This window comes from Diabrotica undecimpunctata, chromosome 7 (assembly GCF_040954645.1).
Source record: "Diabrotica undecimpunctata isolate CICGRU chromosome 7, icDiaUnde3, whole genome shotgun sequence".
Lineage (NCBI taxonomy): Eukaryota > Metazoa > Arthropoda > Insecta > Coleoptera > Chrysomelidae > Diabrotica > Diabrotica undecimpunctata.
The window spans coordinates 117,929,538-117,949,482 of NC_092809.1; the positions used below are offsets into that span (position 1 = coordinate 117,929,538).

The 19,945-nt window shown below is 32.0% G+C and overlaps 1 protein-coding gene across 1 annotated transcript in view; it reads left to right on the forward strand.

Annotated features, from left to right (window-relative positions):
• LOC140445742 (calsenilin-like) overlaps window positions 1-19,945 on the forward strand; it is an 859,410-nt gene that overhangs the window by 133,681 nt on the left and 705,784 nt on the right. The window lies entirely within an intron of this gene.

Here is a 19,945-nt window from a genome sequence, read left to right on the forward strand (position 1 = left end):
GGAGAAATATAAATAACTACGCAAGAAAGAAAAAAAATCCGCCGCAGAACGAAGAGAGAACCTATGAACAAAGGACTTCAAGAACTAAAGATCTAAGCCAATAGAGACGAGAAAATTATAGCACAAACTAAACAAAAGCAAAAAGGAATTCAAACAAAATAAATAAAGAGAAAAGGAGGGTAACATATTGACAGTACAGCAAGAAAAACTAATCAGAAAGAAAAAAATTTAATAATACATTTAAATATTAGCTGTTAATATATATTAGATGTTTGTTTGTAGTTCTCCGTTTAAGGTTTTTTTGTAAAAATATGGCTTTTAGTTATGTGTTGGAAAAACAAGGTTTTAACTCTGGAAAATCATGCACCAACGCTATCTTTATAATGAGGCAATTGCAAGAGAAATCATTAGAATACAACAAACCGGCATATCTATGTTTCGTGGACCTTACAAAGGCATTTGATAAAGTCAAATTAAAAGACGTTAATTACTTACTGTATGCAAGAGAGATGCCTCTAGGAATAACCAAAACGAATCGAAAATATCTACCAAAACTACACAATAAAAGTAAAAGTAGAAGTAGAACTAACCGACCCTATTGAAGCTGGCAATGAGATAAGACAGGGAGATTTCCTGAGTCCTTTATTGTTCAAGCTGATTATGGACGAAGTAATAAAAAAAGTAAGGACTAAGAAAGGATACCAAATGGGAGAAAAACAACTTAAAATAATCTGCTATGCAGACGACGAAATACTACTCTCTCAAAGTAAAGACGTATGCTGCACCAATTTAATATAACCGCCAGAAAATTTAACATGTTAATTTCCCAAAAAAAGACAAAATTCATGGTTACAACAGCAAATTTACTAAGATGTAAATTGGAGCTGAAAGGTCCGATAATAGAACAACTGATGAAGTTTAAATATCTAGGTATCACATTATCTAGCTACGGAGAACTCGAAACCGAAGTGAAAGATCAAATGAATAGAGCAAACAGAGCCGCAGGCTGCCTAAATGAAACAATATGGAGAAATAAAAATATCGGGAAATAAACGAAAGACAAAATTTACAAAACAGTATCAGACCAATAATGACATACGAGGCAGAAAGAAGATATGACACAGAGATGACAAAAAGGATGTTAGAAACAGCAGAGATGAAAATACTGATGGTAAGACACTATGGGACAGAGCTAGAAGTACAGATATACGACGTAGATGCAAGGTAGAGGACATCAAGAACTGTGTAAGAAATAGAAGAATAGAATGGAACGATCATATGAGCCGAATGACAACAAATAGAGTAGTAAAGACTGCAAGAGACGGTTCCCCAATAGGAAGACGATCAGTAGGAAAACCACGAAAACGATGGAACAACAACTTCCTGAAGGCACATTGAAACTCAGACAGAGTCATGTCTATATAAAAAGAAGAAAAAGAAGAAGAATTCTTATTGGTAAAACTCATAAGGACAGCTAAATTATACGATAACTTACAATATCATACGTATGACTCATTTCATTATTTCTTTGCTAGAGTAAGACTTTGACAATCAATCTTAATATTTAATTTATTTATTCAACATTCTAATTTCAATTTTAGTTTTAATAAATTTTTTGATATATAAGTCTTCTTTATATACATATAATATTTAATTCTTTTTATTTCATACAATATTGCTTATTTTTCGCGAAATATAACCGTACAGTGCAACATAAGATAGAAAACCCGTACAAAACAGTAAAAAAATGATGGTGCATTAGTTCACAAATAACTTCATACGTAGATATACACGCTTCGATGCTTTTGTTTTTAAAACATTCCTTTGTCTCGTGAAATGGACGGAATCCGGTGCTTGCAGACAAAAAGGGGCTGTCCCGGGAGGCAAAAATATACAGTTTATATATCTGAATTGGCAAAAGAGAGCTTGTAACGGGGTTAATCTAAGAGAGAAAAAACACGAGATTTAGATTGTTCTTAAAGTGTATTTTTGGAATACTTTTTTAACCAGATGTTGAATTAATTTGTTTACAGCTGGAGAATAAAAAAATATTGAGGGATCAACTTGAAAAGTGTAGATGTGTTCTCTCTTAGATAAAATAACAAGGCGTTATTTGAAGAAATACTGATATTTGTAACTTTAGACGACAAATAAAAGAAATGTAGGAATTTGAAATATAAATAACTAAATACAAGAACGTAGTCGTATACAGTTAATATAAATGACGTCAAAAATATAATAATTTGTAAAAATTACTCTATAAAAGTCACTTTGCATAATAAAATTATTTATAATTTTCTGATATTAATTAAATACAGGGTATAATATATTACGATCAAGGGCGGATACAGAGAGGGGCCATGAGGGCCAAGCCCTCCCCCCGCGAATTACATATAATTGAAGGACGAACAGCTATCTCAACAGCGAAGGCTGTCAAGAATGCTACACTTGCATCAACTTTGCTTAATTCTTTATGCACATCTGAGTTTCTAGTCAATGATGCCACTGATTGATATACTAAAATTAACATTGTCACTATGCCGGCTTCTACAAAGTAAATCCCTTGATGCTAACATGGCGACTAAGGCTGTTTTTAATGTCATATCGGCTTTGAAAAATAGAAGATCTAACTGTAAAGAAAGTTTAAATAAGATTGCATTCTTTGTCCTTTTTTTGGTGAGTATTAATGTTATTTTTTTGTCGAGGTATTCGACTAATGAATTTATTTACCCGCAGAAAAATAGCTTTCCTCAAAAAAAGTTCATGCTACCCCGCCCGAAAATCAGTCCTGGATTCGCCCTTGATTACGATGGTACACTAATTACAATATATGAGGTATTTCAGAATTTATGGTCATTTGCATCATATAAAAACATTATTAAGTTGTTTTCAGTCATGGCCTTCAGAGTGGGCTTCAGATATGTTTTGATGGTCTCTGGATTTTAGCCAATATAGCTCAAAAATCGCGATAACATGTTATTTACAAATTAAAATACAAATACCAGCAGAATTTTTCTTCTTCTACTACTGAAGTAACTAATATCAGAGATTGGAACAGCAACCTAGATTCACAACACTTAATCTATTAAAAAAGGAGACCAGAAAAATCAAAAATAATTGAAATCAGTAACAAACACAAGAAGCAGTAAACGAAGCATTGGAAACAAAAATAATAAACAGAAATATGAAGTTCACATTAAAGACACGTTTGGTCACCAAAGAAGCTACAGAAAAATAAAAAACGGTTTTTTTGAGACGTATACTATTGAAAAACCCACAACTCCCTGAAATTTTTTTTTTTGTATTTTAGCCTTGATTTATAATCTTTAGCCACGTAATTACATACAAATATTAGTATTCGCTAATTCAGGAATGTACAGTGAAGACACTTTTCACGCTCAGGGGTTCATCAGAGCGACATAAAATTGTTCATTTGCACCTTTAATTTAATTTTTGGCAGACATTGCCAGAATCAGTTTAAAATGTTTGTATTATCTTCACTTATAAAAAAACAGTACATTCAAGATTAATGGCGTCTTTAAACCTGCTTTCAGTAATTCTTGAAGCAGCCACGTACTTGTATTGACATGAAAGGGACAGTTTAAGAGTATGTGTAAAACTGTAGAACTGTAAAAGTAGTTTTCTACATTTTTGGTTGTAATTTAAACAAATTAGTGCCTGTAGTTTCACCAAATTGAATCCAACATCTATCCCATTTAAATTTAATATGCTGTTTCATATTATATACAAGGAGATCACATGTGTTAAATTCTTCAATCAATATATGTGGGTGCTTTAGTGGATTTTTACCTATTGAATCCGCAATACTATTACCCAATATGTCTAAATGTCCCTTAACCCATACGAATTTAACATCATATATGATAAAGCTGATAATTTTAGTAACTATTGGAAAAATTTTAATATGAATATATTGCTGTTAATAATTATTGTGACTTTAATGTTTTGTAATGCTTTTATTACTGATAATTTTACAACACCATTCAAGGGCTTATATATAGCACATGATTCAGCCGAAAATAAGCTGTATTGATTATTTTGAGTAAATGTTTTTTAGTCTTCATTTTTGGTACGAAGTAAGCACTGTACATGTACAACCATGTTACTAATTTTGACCCATCTGTATATATTGCAATGTAATCTGAATAGTTAGTTAAGATCTCCTTGAAAGTATTATGACAAAATATAGTTTGGTATTTAGGAATAATAATGTCTGTTGATAAAACACTTGTCAGGTGTGGTATGTCCAATAATTTCCAAATAGGATTATAAGGAGAATTTATTAGCTTAAGTTCATTGCAAGTTACAAATGCTTTTCCAAGTGGTGGGGAATTCTTTTTTAAGAAGAATGTAGTTGTTAAGTCAGCTGTATTTATTTGATTAATTATTTTAGCATTATGGGTGGCATCGATATTGTTGAATTAGGAAGTATTTGCTTGCCAGATATTCTCTGCGTAATAAGAGTGGATTTTCAGAGGCTAGAACTAGTGTGGCTTCACTTGGAATGCTTTTCATAAACCCTAACACAATTTTCAAAGCTTTTAGTTGGATTTTATCAAGTTTGCATAAGTTAGTTATACTAGCTGACTCATATACCAAACAGCCTTATATAGGCTCGATAAAAATTTAATGCAATATTTTGATATGCACCCCACGATCTCTTACAGTGCATTTTAAGTAAATTAATACCTTTTTCACAGCGACTACTTGTGTAGTTAATATGTTGAGTCCAAAACAGTTTTCTGTCAAGTATTACACCAAGGTATTTAAATTCTGAAACAATTGGTATATCTTTGTCTTGTAAGGATACAGTGTCATTCTTTAATAGGGTATTTTCTAAAAAATACTACAGCACACTTTTGATACAAAATAGTGAAGCCATTTAACAAATTTCAGCTATTAAAGTTGTACATTATATGTCTTAGTTCAGTAATACATTCAATGTACTTTTGCTTCTGTGAATAGATAACCAGATCATGAGTATATTGTAAACAAGAAATGTTGGGACACCATAAATTATACAAATCATATATGTACACAGATTAAAAAGTAGTGTAATTAAAACAGTTCCATGTGGAATGCTTTTTGATGTAATCATTGGTCCTATGATATGACCTACTTGCATGAATACGTTTCTGTCCTTCGACAAATTATTTGATAAATTTGACAGTAAATATTCTATGGATTTTGGAACTTTAAGAAAGACAAGTTAATCACATAGTATATTTAAATCAATATTGTCATAAGCACTTTTTATGTCGACAAACAATGCACTTGTTGTCATGGAATTGGAAAAATCAATTTAAAATTCTTTAGGCAGACGAATGGTAGTATCCGTCGTACCACATCCTTGTTTGTAGCCAAATTGTGTTACTGGTAGTATACTTTGCTGCCTTATCTAAGTTTCCATTTTTAATTTTAGAATTTTTTTTAATGTTTTAAAAATGCATGACAGAAATGTAACTGGTCGATATAAATCCAGATAATCTTTATTTTTTCCCGATTTTTAGATTAATATAACAAAGTAATTATTCAATTTGTAAGGAAGTATTTCAGTTTGAAGGATGCAGTTATAATATATGCAGTAGTAGTTTTTTGGCCAGCATACCCATTTTTGTAAAATAAATTACAAAATCTGATCTGGGCCTAGGGCTGTGTTTTTGGATATTTTAATAGCATATTCCAGTTCGGATGATGTTATTTCGTTTAGTAAATAATGTTTTTCTATAAGTGTACCTGGAGGACGTATAAGTTTGTGAACAACAGGTGGACATATCTTCTGTAGAATATCTTCTGTAACTGAAGAGGGTGCATGTTTATGGTTTGTGTTTTTGTTCACCATAATCCATATTTAAGTTGATGGGTATCTGGAGTTAAGACTGGAATCAAATTAAATCCATGTGCTTCTGGCTTTCTGCTTAAACATTTTTTTAGTTGTAGCTTCTATCTTTTTGTATTCGAGAAGATTAGTCAAACTGGATGATGTTTTGTACAATTTAAGCGCATTCTTCTTAAGCTGTAACTGTGTGACACATTTATCATCATACCAAATTGATTTTTGTCTAAACACAAGAAGTAATTCATTCTAGCGCTTTTACCGAATAATTTTGTTATTTTCTATTTAAAAGATATGTAAAATATGTGTAGTTTAGCGATTCTGTTGAAGATTCAATTAGGATAATGTTAAAATAGATTGCATGTTCAAACTGTATACATAATGGCAGAAGATAATATGATCTAATTGACGCAACATGTAGTCATTTGGAAGTGTTTGGTTGTACGCGATATGTCCACTTCATGCTTGCACTTGATGATTACCATAGCGTTTAGATTTCATTTCTCATTAAGGGCCTAAAATTGGAAAATTAAATCATTTACTTTAAAGCGTTTCTATTAAGAAATACAAAACCATGATGATTATCTGAAAGCTATGTTTTATTTGTTGTGTAGTTTTATATGGTTTATTCTTTAGAAAAACGTTAAATTTGTACTACATAAAAATTACTGCTTTTACAACTAGGGTAAAAGATCTATCCGAATATTGGTTTCACAATGATTATATTTTCTCAGATTTCTTACCCCTTCACGTATTCTCTAAAATTATTAAGGCGGAACTATCTGATCATGAAGCAATATATACCAAATGTAATACTCTTAACAAACAATCCTCAAAAACCCAACGTTTAGGTAGGATTTTTTCCGCTCAGAACTATCGTAAATTCGAAAATTTGTGCTTGACTTCTATGTGGGAGTTTCCCTCTGTTGACGTGGACTCTAATTTTAGTGATTATTTTTTAGATATGCTTGCCTGTATTTTCAATAAGGCATTTTCTTTAATTACAATTAGGCCAAAATATCACAAACCCTGGACGACCAAAAGTATCCGCATATCAGCCTAGAATATGCGTTCAAGATCTCAAATGTATTTTTTATGAGACCAGTTGATAAATCTGAACTGATCCAAACAATCAGTAGTATTAAAAGCAAATTTTCCTGTAGTACTTCTACAGGAACTTGTAGTACTTTTATGGATATAGTGTAGTATATCCATAAAAATTTTCTTAAATCTCTCAAAAACTGTGGTCATGAACGTAAGTCATGATCTCACTAATTATCGATACCTTTGAAAAAGGTATGTTTCCAGACTTCCTTAAGACAGCCATTATTATTCCTTGTCATAAGGTTGGTGAAAAATCGAATATCTGCAACTATAGACCTATTTCCTTACTACTGATCCTATCCAAAATTATTGAGAGACTTATAAAAGCTCGACTTATGTCCTTTCGTGTTGAAAACAACATTTAATCACAAAGTCAGTTTGGCTTTTTATGTAATAAATGTACACTTCCCGTCATATAAAACTGGTACACTTTTTTTTCCCAATGTAAACCTGTGTTCAGACGGTTCAGGCTGAATACAATGTGTTGCCGTGTTGCCATCACAGATAACGGAATTTCAGTAAATTTAAATAAAACGTAAAACGTAAAAAATAACGTTCAAAAATGTATAAAGTTTTTAGATAGGTATTATTTTTATTATTAACAAGAAAAAACCGTATCTAATAAATTTAATAACCAGAGAGCTTGTTATTAAATTTATTTATCGTTATCGTTCAACATTATTTAAAATAATGTTGAACGATATTTAAAGTTAGAGTATTGGCACAGGGAACACTGGAATGCATCTACTCCAATTTTATACTTCAATTACTTACAGAACACAAACTGTTGACTGTATGTTATGTCAATAAGTTTAGTAACAGACAAACTACCTAAATTAATTTATTATTTATTACATAAACGATAAATGTGAAAAACTAACATTATAATTTATCCTACGTAGATTATAAACTATAAAATATCAGGGGCGAAAAATGCTTTTAAAAACGTGACAGTATTACATTACTATCCAATATCTCACTGTAATGTTCCTTATGGAGGTTGAATCTACACCCTAATTGTAATCCGTTTTTATCTATAAATAGACCATTACTTTTTTACATTATTATGTATAAAATGTAAACAAAAAACATTTACCTACCCATTGAGATGCATATTTTTTTCAAAATTAAATGATTTACTCTGTATAAATGATAATGAGAATAAAATTAAGCGGAGTAAGATATCATCGTCTGTCTTAAAAAATCCTCTTATAACTGAAAAATGTTGATTTAATATCTACAGATGTTATCAGCGCGTAAAAACTTCGCGAACATATCCGAACTATTAAACATAAAAATTAAACATAAAAAATATTGCTTGCCATCAGTCAGATTTGACAAGTTTGTCAAACTGAATTTTTAAAGATGCCACGTCAGTTAAGCCAGTTTGATAAAACGAGAATAATTTCAAAAATAGAAGATGGTTGGTCGATTCGACAACTGGCTAAAGAGTTAAATAGAAGCAAAACCACAATCCACAACATTAAAAAAAAAACGGGAAAACGAGCAGACTTTGGATAGAAGGAGAGGGAGTGGGTGACTAGTTATTACTACAGCCCAACAAGATGAAACATTAACTAATTATTTAAGAGCGTATCCCTTCCATACGGCAAGGCAAGCAAAAGTTAATACAAACTTTAATGCTTTTATAACTACAGCAATAAGGAGAATTAGAAGAACAGATTTAAAAAATTGTGCAGCCTCCCGAAAATACAAATTAAGCGAGGAACATAAACAAAGTAGACAACTATTAACTTTAAATTACGTTTTAAATGATCCAGTCAATTTTTGGGACCGTGTAATTTTTACTGATGAAAAAGTATTCCAGTCTCATTATGATGGCCATATTAGGGTTTATATACCGCCTCGAAATAGGTTTAACGAAAACTATATTTTATCAAGTGGTAAGTCCGGACCGTTCCCTGTAAATGTTTGGGCTTGGATGTATATAGGAGGTTTAGGAACGTGTTGGAGAATGGAAGGACGATTCAATACTGAAACCTATTTACGTATATTAGATAATGTGATGTTGCCATCGGTTAGGAAAATTTTCCCCAAAAATAATCTAATTTTCCAGCATGACAACTGTTCCATCCGCACAGCCCAACGTGTACGGGATTACCTTATGGAAAATAGCATTGAAGCTCTTCCATGGCCCTCTAAAAGTCCAGATATTAATCCAATAGAGAACGTTTGGGGACTTATGATCAACGAAATACAAAAATTAAATGTAGTTCCCCAAAACAGGGATTATTTATGGACCATCATTGAAGAAACCTGGGAAAGCTTGGCCGAAGATAAAAATTTGTTACTAAATTTAATAAACTCAGTTCTTAGAAGATTACAATAAATGATTAATAATAATGGAGCTATGACAAAATATTAACTTTTCAAATTGTAAAACATATATTTAAATACCACACTTCACAAAAATTTTTCACTGCAAAAATTATTCATTTTTTATTAATTTCAAATTAAATTTTAAATTTTTCCAGTGGGTTTTATTTACTGTTGTATTCCATAACTCAATACAGTTTTGTGCTACACTTTACGAGAAACCAATCACACCTCTCGATTTGAAATTAAACATAATAATTTAAAGTCATGTCTAGATTTATTATCTATCATTATTTTTGAATTGAAATATTTTCATAAATTATCATAAAACACGAATCAATGTATGGGTACTGAGATAATGGAAAATTTCAAAATTAATAGAATTTTTTAAGATGTATGTTTAAATAAATGTTTAAATATAAATGTGACGGAGTGATCGAGAATGCTCGATATTGTTTTAGTTTTTAATATACTAAAACCTGCGACCTGTCGCACAGCCCTGCTTTTAGCTGGTTTGATATAATATTTTCGTTGAACTGGCAACGTTGCCTTCGAAATTAGAATGACACATGTGAAAAGCTCAACTTACACAACTTGAAAAACACGATTTTCGGTTATAAGAGTTGTACCAGTTTTTATGACGCGAACGGTACCAGTGATGCTATGTTTTCTGTACTACATGAGATCTATCAAGCTGTGACTTTTGAACACGCCAAAGCTTTTGATTGTGTAAATCACGACATTGTGTAAATTTCTATGGAATTCGAGGTATTCCTCGTTTCCTTTGTCTGTTGCATTTTTTCTCTACCTCTGGTGTTGTTTCTAGCATCATTTTGAATCTTTATGTTTATTTGAATTTACTTCGTATATCTAAATCGATTTCAGATTTCTCCTCGAATCATTATTTATAATAATCTTTTATATTTTTAATATTGGCTTGCGCTGCTTTGGCCATAAATACTTTTATTTGCATCAATGTTCAACATTTCCATTTTCTTCGATTTTATCTAATTCTCTAATGACTACTCTTTCTTTTATATTTACTTTGTTCTTTTTCTAACAGGTTTAGTTACTTTCTATTTTTTTTCCGCTGCTTTTCAAGATTTCGTTTAAGCAGTACCATTTGTATGCCAACTATTCCTAATTGTTTATCTATTATTTCTAACATTACATAAATTTTTTAGTTATATTTTATTAGGTTTCTTTGATTTTAAAGGATATTTCTTCTAGTGCCTGGCAATATCTTGTCAAATTTTAATGCACTCTAAAGTTGTTATATTTAGTAGTTTAGTTATTCGCTCCGTGCGTGACCATAGTAGGGGTACCTTGAAACGGTGCCAGCGTGCGTAGCGGCGAAATATGACAAAATTGGACACTATCTTTTTACGCATAAATTTTATCAAAAATGTGTGCAAATACATGTTGCGTATTTAGTTGTGCTAATAATACCAAAAATAGTTAGTGTAGTTTTTATAGGTTCCCAAAGATTACATATAAATTAGAGAAAAGAAAAATATGGATCCGTGCTATTAATATGAAAAAGGAAATATCACGTAACCTCATTTTTATGCAATTGAAATATTTAAATAATTTACCTTAAATGATATTTTATAAGGCTTCAAGCTAACTGCAGAGTGCCTGATGACTTTAGTTTTTGTATCATAACTTTTACTATTACTGTTTTTAATTATATGCTCTTTCACGTGAAAAACTTGATTTGCCAGTACTAGATTTTTAACTTTTCTTTTCCGTTTGGACTTAAAAAGATATATTATGATGAATTTTGAGAAACCCAGTTTTTAATACTACATTTATTTTGTACATAAACTGAAAAAATATAATTAAAAAGTTAATTATTAATAATTGTCAATTTCGCCTGTATTTTACAATGTCAAACATATGTCATTAATGTCATATGTTTAACCTGAAAATTGGTAGGTCCAAAACTGTCAGATAAGGGCGGTAGGTGTCGCGTCAGTCACGCACGGAGCAAATACCACATTTCGATGGATTGTTTGGTGGAATTCCTTGGGATAATTCTTAATCTAGTAGCCTGTAATCTAGTTTTGTTGATACTTAAATTTATTTCCAAAAGATTGCATCTGAAAGTTTTTTTACTTATTTTGTTATTGCAAATATTCTTATTCAACTTCAGTTTTTGAGTCGATGGTGTTGTTGTTATTGAAGTAAATTTAAAAGTAATTAAGTAAAAAACTAAATGAAAGTGATTTGTATACTGAATATTGGAATCGTGAGTAGATAAAATATACCTTTTTCATCTATTTGGATTTAGATGTAAGTCACTGCAATTAGTTATAAGTATTATCCAATTTCCATGAACTGGTATCACAGTGAAAGCTGTAAAACAGCACCGGTTTTAGTCGAATTTTAAATCCATTTAAAAGATGTCATCTTTCGGTCAGCTACCACAAAATGCATCATACTGAAAAGCAGTTAGTCAATCACGTAGTATATTAATCCCAAACAGAGATCAAGCTATTCTATTTATCACTCAGCATAGAGTCAGCATATAGAACCAAAAAATATAATTTTCGCATCCCGTATATCAAACAGTAGAATATGCATATATCTATTATCTAAAAACCTAGTAGATAAATTTATAGCAGAAACAAAGAAGATAATAGTAAATGGAAATATAATAGAAGCGAGAAGATTAATAACTCCATCAGTCCGCTTAATTCTGTCCAATGCATGTCCAAGCATACCTTCTAACTTAATTATGGACGAATTAACAAAACTAGGTTTAAATCATCTCTCAGACATATCATACCTACGAATAGGAGCAACCAATCCTGCCTTAAGTCATATTCTAAGCTTCCGAAGACAAATTTTCATTTCACCTTTTCCAGACAACTTTGTACTACCTGAATCTTTTATCATCGAATTGGAACAACCATCATACCGCATATTTATAGCCCAAAACGATACATGTTTCAAATGCAAATTAACTGGACACCAGGCAGCTAACTGTCGAAATATTTCATCTTCTAACCATCCTCACAATGATAGTGCAATGTAAACAGAAATGAGACAAAATTCATCAATAAATCATACTTAAGATAATCTACAAAATACTCCCACAATCTCAAATACCACTCCCTCCACATTTACTACGTCTTCTCAAACCACATTATAAATCTTACAAAAACTTAAGAGATGAGATAACAAATCTCCAAACATTACTAGAACTAGTTACAGAATATGTAGAAAGGGAAAATCAATCGTTAAGCTTCGATCAAGTAGTGGATCTATTCGAAAATATACAAGGATCAAAAGACATAATTAGCGTAACAAAATTTTAATCAGAAGACTCTCATGCACTTATAAAGTTTCTAACTTAATTACATCCATACCACATCAACAAAAGAATGGAAACCAAAAGCACCAAATTAATACGAAAACTTGGCAAACACATTGGTTTACTCTCCGCAGTGAAAAGTTCATTGTCGGAAGAAGATTCCGACTCCTCGGTAAATAATTCCTCTAAAGAATAATAAAATCACTGTTGATTTCATGTTTGTTCCATCACATTAAGGTATACAAGGAAATAAAGAAGCAGATGAACTAGCCCGCTTAGCATCCTTCAGCCAGGGCTCCATTCTTATTAATGAGGTTTCTTCTGGTGACTTCAAGTCAGAAATAAAATATAAAGTGTTGAGTGCGTGGCGGAATAAGTGGAGTGCATCGCAAGGTAAGCTCAAGAAAATCGAACAATTAGTGAAACCGTGGCTCCAATCCACAGCGAATAGACGCGACCAAGTAAGAACACACGCATTTGCGGCTGGGACACAGTGATTTGACACATAAACGCCTCTTTGCGCGGACTTTGCCGCCAATGTGTGAGAATTGTCAAGTAACACTCTTCGTGGAGCATATACTAACTCGGTGCAAAACATATGAAGCAGCAAGAGGGAAGCACACTATCCCAAATAATATAAAGGAAGCCTTAGGAAAAAACATGAACATTAAAAAACACAAAAAGTTATCTTAAAGGCTCAGGACTGTATCAATTATTGTATTTTTTTCTAAATATACCTGTATTATATTTTTTAGGTCGCTAATAACCCTTGTGGTTGCAGCGTAAATAAATAAAAGAAAAAAAAACTTCATTCTTTTGCTTATTAGCCATCAGTACAATATAAAATATTCCTTTCTTAAATACTAAGAATTTGCTGACATTATTTTATGTTCAAATATATTTTTTAAATTTGTTTCGTCACATTCCGAATAAACAAGAAAACGAAAAGAGAAATACGAAATTCAGCCTTAAGCGTCAAAACTGGCTGCTACTTCGGACAACAAAGCCAAATCAAGCGCCAGGGACGCGTCGCTTCCATGCTGGCACTCAGTCTATAAGAATCGTTAGGTCTAATAAGAAAATTCAATAAAGAAAATGCCCCAAGTAGGAGTTTGACTAGGTTTTGTCGTGGTTTTTACTACAAAAGGAAAATAAAGGCCCGCGCATCGTTGATATTGTCAGCCATAATTGAGATGGAAGTTTTATACCAGGGTTTAAGTCTACAGGACGTTTAAATATTTAGCACTAATTATTTTCTAAGATAAGCAAATTTATTTATTTATTGTATGGCTCGTGACACATATATAAATATATTTTATGGAACATAATATATTTATTATTTATAGTTTCCATAAGTAGAATAGAAGTTTCGAGTTCTGCAAATGTAACTGCATGATGGATGCATAGACCATCATCATCATTATTCTGGATTTAAAACTTTGAGTGGGTCCTAGCCTCCTCAAGAATTTCTCTCCAGTCGTCCCTAGCCATCCTCTTACTCCGCCAAGCACGTATTCCCATATTTCTCATGTCTTCATCGATGTTATTAAGGTACCTTGTTCTGGCTTTCTCTTCTTCTCTGGCCAATGGGTTTATCAAGGAGCGTTTTTCTAGCTGAATCATTTTGTTCCATCCGCATTACATGCCTATCCACCTCAAACGTCTTATCTTAAAATGTCTTACGATATCTGGTTCCTGGTATATTCTATAAAATTTGAAGTTGTATCATCTTCTGCGCACTCCATTGTCATTCACTGCTCCATAGATTTGCCTTAGTACTTATGTTTGGAAATATCCTAACATGTTTGTTTTCATTACTTTTTGTTAGAATCCAGGTCTCTGAACCATATGTTAGGACTGGGCGTATTATTGTTTTGTAGAGTTTTATTTTTGTACAAAGCACGTGGTGTTCGTGTGTATTAAGGTATAAAAAATGCTTATTAAAAGCTTAAAATTTTTTATTTTAAAGAAGATCTTTTCGGAATTAAATCATTCCATCATCAGTTTACTAAAAGAGAGAGTAAAAATACCAATATTAAAAAACAAGTAAGTTAAAATTTAAATGTATAGAAATGACACGTTGGTTTTTTACTACTTACATAAAAAGTTGTTAAAAAACATTGTATGGCCACATAAAAACATTGGAAGGACATCCATATTAAAATATAATCCTCATGGTATTTATCAAGGTAAATGCAATAGACTGATAACTTGTTGATTATTAAAAACTGAAAATGGGGGCATCTTACATGACCCCCTGTAGCTGGTGAGGTTTTATCGACTTACATTACCTCAGATCTGTTCTGGAGTCTTGGGCTAACTGGTAGAAAGATGGTATGAAAAATCAGTTAGTACCCGTCAATGTCAGGTGGAATGATGTAGTAGGAGCAAAAGTCATTGTGCTTAAGTTTGTGAATAGGCAGTTTTTAGTGAAGAATTGTGTTTTGTGTGTAGTAGGATCAATAGCAATTTTTGGTATTTTAAAAAGGTGGTAGAATGTAAAACAATGAGTGACTGCGATGTAAAATAAATTTGGTATACCAGGGTAAGGCAAAATTTAAGTTAGGTGGTTGAAATTAATAAATCATTATAAAGGCGATAAAAAGAATGTTATTACCTTAATTGCATTTACCTTGATAAATACCATGAGGATTATATTTTAATACGGATGTCCTTCCAATGTTTTTATGTGGCCATACAATGTTTTTTAACAACTTTTTATGTAAGTAGTAAAAAACCAACGTGTCATTTCTATACATTTTAATTTTAACTTACTTGTTTTTTAATATTGGTATTTTTACTCTTTCTTTTAGTAAACTGATGATGGAATGATTTAATTCCGAAAAGATCTTCTTTAAAATAAAAAAATTTAAGCTTTTAATAAGCATTTTTTATACCTTAATACACACGAACACCACGTGCTTTGTATTCAACAGGTATACTAGCCACTCCTGAATATCTCCACTTCATGGTTTATTCCAGTTTCACTTTTAATTTTATTTTTGTATTTCTCGATATTATTGTGGATGGAGCCCGATTGGAAGAAGAAAGAGAGAAAGACCCCGAAGGTCATTCAGAGATGAAATCGACGAGGCTATGGAGAAAAGAACCCTGCGAGATGGAGACTGGAATGACAGGGAAAATTGGAGAAAACGGTTGAGTGAAGGAAGACAGTGAAAACTGTGGAAATCCTTAGTAGTAGTAGATTGTGGATTTAAGGAGGAAATTGAGCACAAAAAAGCATGTGTTGGCCGTGCAAATTCTGCGGTTTATCTCTGCGGTAGTATTATTTTCAATGTTAAGGAGCGCTCCCAGGTATACAAATTTGTTCACTGCTTCAATGACGTCGTTTTCTATAACAAGTGGTTGTAGGATTTGTTGTTGCGTGCTTATTTTCATATGCTTCATTTTGTTGGTGTTTATTATTAAACCCATTTTTGCACCTGATTTTTTTATGGTACATACTCCTCTCGTACAGCGTTTTCCGTTCTCCCAACAATATTGATATAATCAGCATATGCAAGGATTTGCACTGATTTTGTATATATTGAACCAATAGTTGTGATATCTGACTTACGTATTACTATTAGCAGAGCCAGATTAAAGAGTATATAGAAGAGAGGGTCTCTCCGGCAGAGCCCGTTATTTGTTTAAAAAGGTTCAGACACTTCCCCCTGAATTCGTACTCTACATTCAACTTTTTCAAGAGTTTTGTTAAATTTAACAACAGATTTATTATTGCCAGCTCTTTCATTGCTTTAAACATTTCTATTCTATTCACAGAGTCGTAGGTTGCTTTGTAGTCTATAAATATGTGATGAGTATTAATGCCATATTCCAGGGTTTTTTATAAAATTTGTTTCAGTGTTGCTATCTAATGAATTGTCGATTTACCACCTCTGAAACCAGCCTGGTATTTTGCTACAATCCGTTCTACATACGATGCCATACGGTGACATAGTACTGTGAAAAATATTTTATATGCTTCATTTATAAATGTTCTGCTGGGTGTGCGGCAAGCACACCGCGCCCGAGAATGGATAGCAAGCATTCGTCAAATACCATAACGTCACCACATCCTTACGAACGATAAAGGATAGAGGAGGAGGAGGATTTAAAAGCGTAATTCCTCTGTGGTTAGAGCATTCAAAAATATCTCCTTTTTTGTGTATGGTGTTTGTGAACCCAACACATCCTGGGTGAGTCACAGGTGTCTGTATACAGAGTTTCCTTCTTCTCTAAATGTAAAAAAAGATATACAACGTAAATGCAAGGTGGAGACCATCAAGGAGTGGGTATGAAGTGGAAGAGTAAAATAAAACGATCATATAAGCCGAATAGCAACAAATAGAGTAGTAAAAACGGTTCCCCAATAGGAAGACAATCAGTAGAAAGACTATAAGAACGATGAAAAAACAACTTACTGAGGGCATATTTGAAAATAAACAGTTATGTCTACGTAAAAAGAAGAATTAGATACTGTTTGTATTAGTAAATGTCTTTTTATTTTTAATTGCATATTTTAATATTAGGTAGGTGACTAAATATCATATATTTTGTTTAAGAACAATTAATTTTTAATATGAAATTAAATCGACATTTAAGGTTTAATAAGTGATATAAATCGATTCCAACTTATATTCTCTAATTAATTTTAAGTCTTTCATCTTGTTGTCTTTCAAATCTTGTTCCACCATGTTAATAGATTTTAAAAGCTTCCCATGAATTTTTAAATCATATTTTAAGTTTTGTAAAGCACCTTTTAAGATTTTGTCTGGATATAAACAACAGTGTGGACAGCAAACAATCCCGCCTGTCTACCTGTAGAATCTTACACTTTTTTGTCAGCTTTTCATTAATAAAAATAGTTGCTATTTGACACTAATATAATATTTCAATGATCCTATCGTTGCGGCTATTAACTGCTTTATCTTTTAATATTTTAATTAACTTGTCATATTGTACCAGATGCTTCATAATCGATAAAAATGGGAATGAGATATTTACGTTAATCTCGACCGTTTTCCAACAAAACATTCAGTGCAAGAAGTGCTTCTCTAACGCAGTACCTAGGTATATTGCCATATTTGCATATGATATTTGGTTTTTATTATTATTTGTATTAAAAGGGACATTGTTTTTAAAACGAGCGATTTATCTATATCTATTTATATTTTTTGAAAAGTTCTTCTCTTCTTCTGAGTAGATTACGCCATAATAATACTATTATGGGAGTATTAGTAATTTTTTATTGTAGTAGTTTACCTTTTATTTTTTATCATTCCACTATTCCACATTAACGTATACCCTTCCTCTCTGGTTTAAAATGCAATGTAATGTTTCGCTTTGTTATAATTTATTTTTGAGTTAACAATTACCTTAGATCCTAATTTGCATGAGCTTGTTTATCATATCACTGCATTAAATTATTCAAAAGCCTTAATAAAGTCCAGTCATGCATACATAGAGATGTATATAAATTCGTATTCTAAACGAAACATTCCGAAATCTCAATACACACCGTGATGATACTAACAAATGTAAAGAGAAACGTGATTTTAATATTTAATGTTATTTTTAATTTAAGCAAAGCTACTTTATATATGCAAATCCTAAAATTTTCCTTCTGTGAGAACGGAATACTGTGCTTGTAGCAAAATTACTTATTTTTCCTTAATTGTCTATTATCTGCATCTTACGTAAGGTTATCAACACTTCCGCTGCCACTTATTTATAAGTTACTCAGTATTGGTGTCACTTATGTATTCAGTAACATTAGTAGGAAGTCAATACAAAATTTGAAAACTGTGTATTACTTTTATCTCAACGATCTTAAAGGATATTCGAAAAATAAAATTTTCCCTTTGCGTAGGAAATAAAATAATAATTATTGAACGCTTAAAAGCGTTAGTGATATTTCCACATTTCTACTCTGATGTTCATCTCTACAAAGATGATTCTTATATGCCACCTGATCCGCAAAAGCGTCAGAAATTTAAAGCAACTAAACTTACAAGAACTTTCACCAAGAAACGTTAAAAATTTGTTGATGCAAAATATGTTGAAAAAATGGTATTTTACTTTATGAGGCGGAGAAGCATGACTTTTCTTGACGCGCCCGATATTACGCACCGAACGAAGTGAGGCGCGTAATAGAGGACAAGTCAAGAAAAGTCGCTTCTTTGCCAAATAAAGTATACTATTTTTTCTTCAAACGTAGCAATTTTTAACCATAAATAGTACAATTCATACGCTATTTTTACTCGAAATTAACTGTGACAACTATCAAAGTTATCTAGATGTTAGAAATTAAAATAATTAAGTCGTCGGTGGGATTTGCGTCTCCCTGGTTACAGTTGTTTGACAGTTGTTTGCAATTATTAAAGACAGCTTATTGTTGTTGCAACCGCAAGCGCAAATTTAGTGCAAAAATGGAAAACCTAAACGAAATTGAGTCCGCGGCTAATGATGCAGTAGCACGTTTGGGGCCCTCCAACTCCGGAATAAAATATCGGTTAGCGTACAAGCACTTCCAAGAGTGGTGCGATACAAGAGGAGTACGGCAAGTTACCGAAGACGTTTTACTGGCATATTTTAATATAATGTAAAATGAAAATAAATGGAAATCTTCTACAATGTGGTCACGATACTCTATGATCAAATCCGAGTTAGTTATTAGAAAAAATGTGGATATAAGCAAATTTTTAAAGTTACGTGCCTTTCTGAAAAAAACAAGCGAAGGATATACTGCAAAGAAGTCTAAAGTTTTCACTAAAGACGAGTTTTTTAAATTTTTGTTTGAAGCGCCACATAAGTTGTATTTAGGATTAAAGGTAAAAAAAATTATATTGCAAAGCATGTAGTATACTCTACTAAATTATAAAAATATTTCAGATTGTTTTGTTAATTGGGGTTACCGGCGCCTGTCGATGCAACGAAATGGTAAAAATGAAGACTGTGGACATTGAGGATAAAGAAAATGTAATAATTATCAAAATCCCAGACAGTAAAACACGACAAATTCGATCTTTTACGATAATTGGTCAAAACTACATTAAACTGTATAAAAAGTATGCATCACTGCGGCCTGAAAATTTCACAGAAAACCGATTTTTTATCAAGTGCCAAAATGGAAAGTGTTACCGAAGCGTCATTGGAATACATTCGATCAGCGCAGTAGCCCAAAAAGTAGCTAGTTATTTAAATTTAAACGATGCAAGCGCATACACGGGTCACTCTTTACGACGAACTTCAGCAACACTTTTAATTGATGGAGGCGGAAATCTAGAATGCCTCAAACGTCATGGGGGCTGAAAATCAAGCACGGT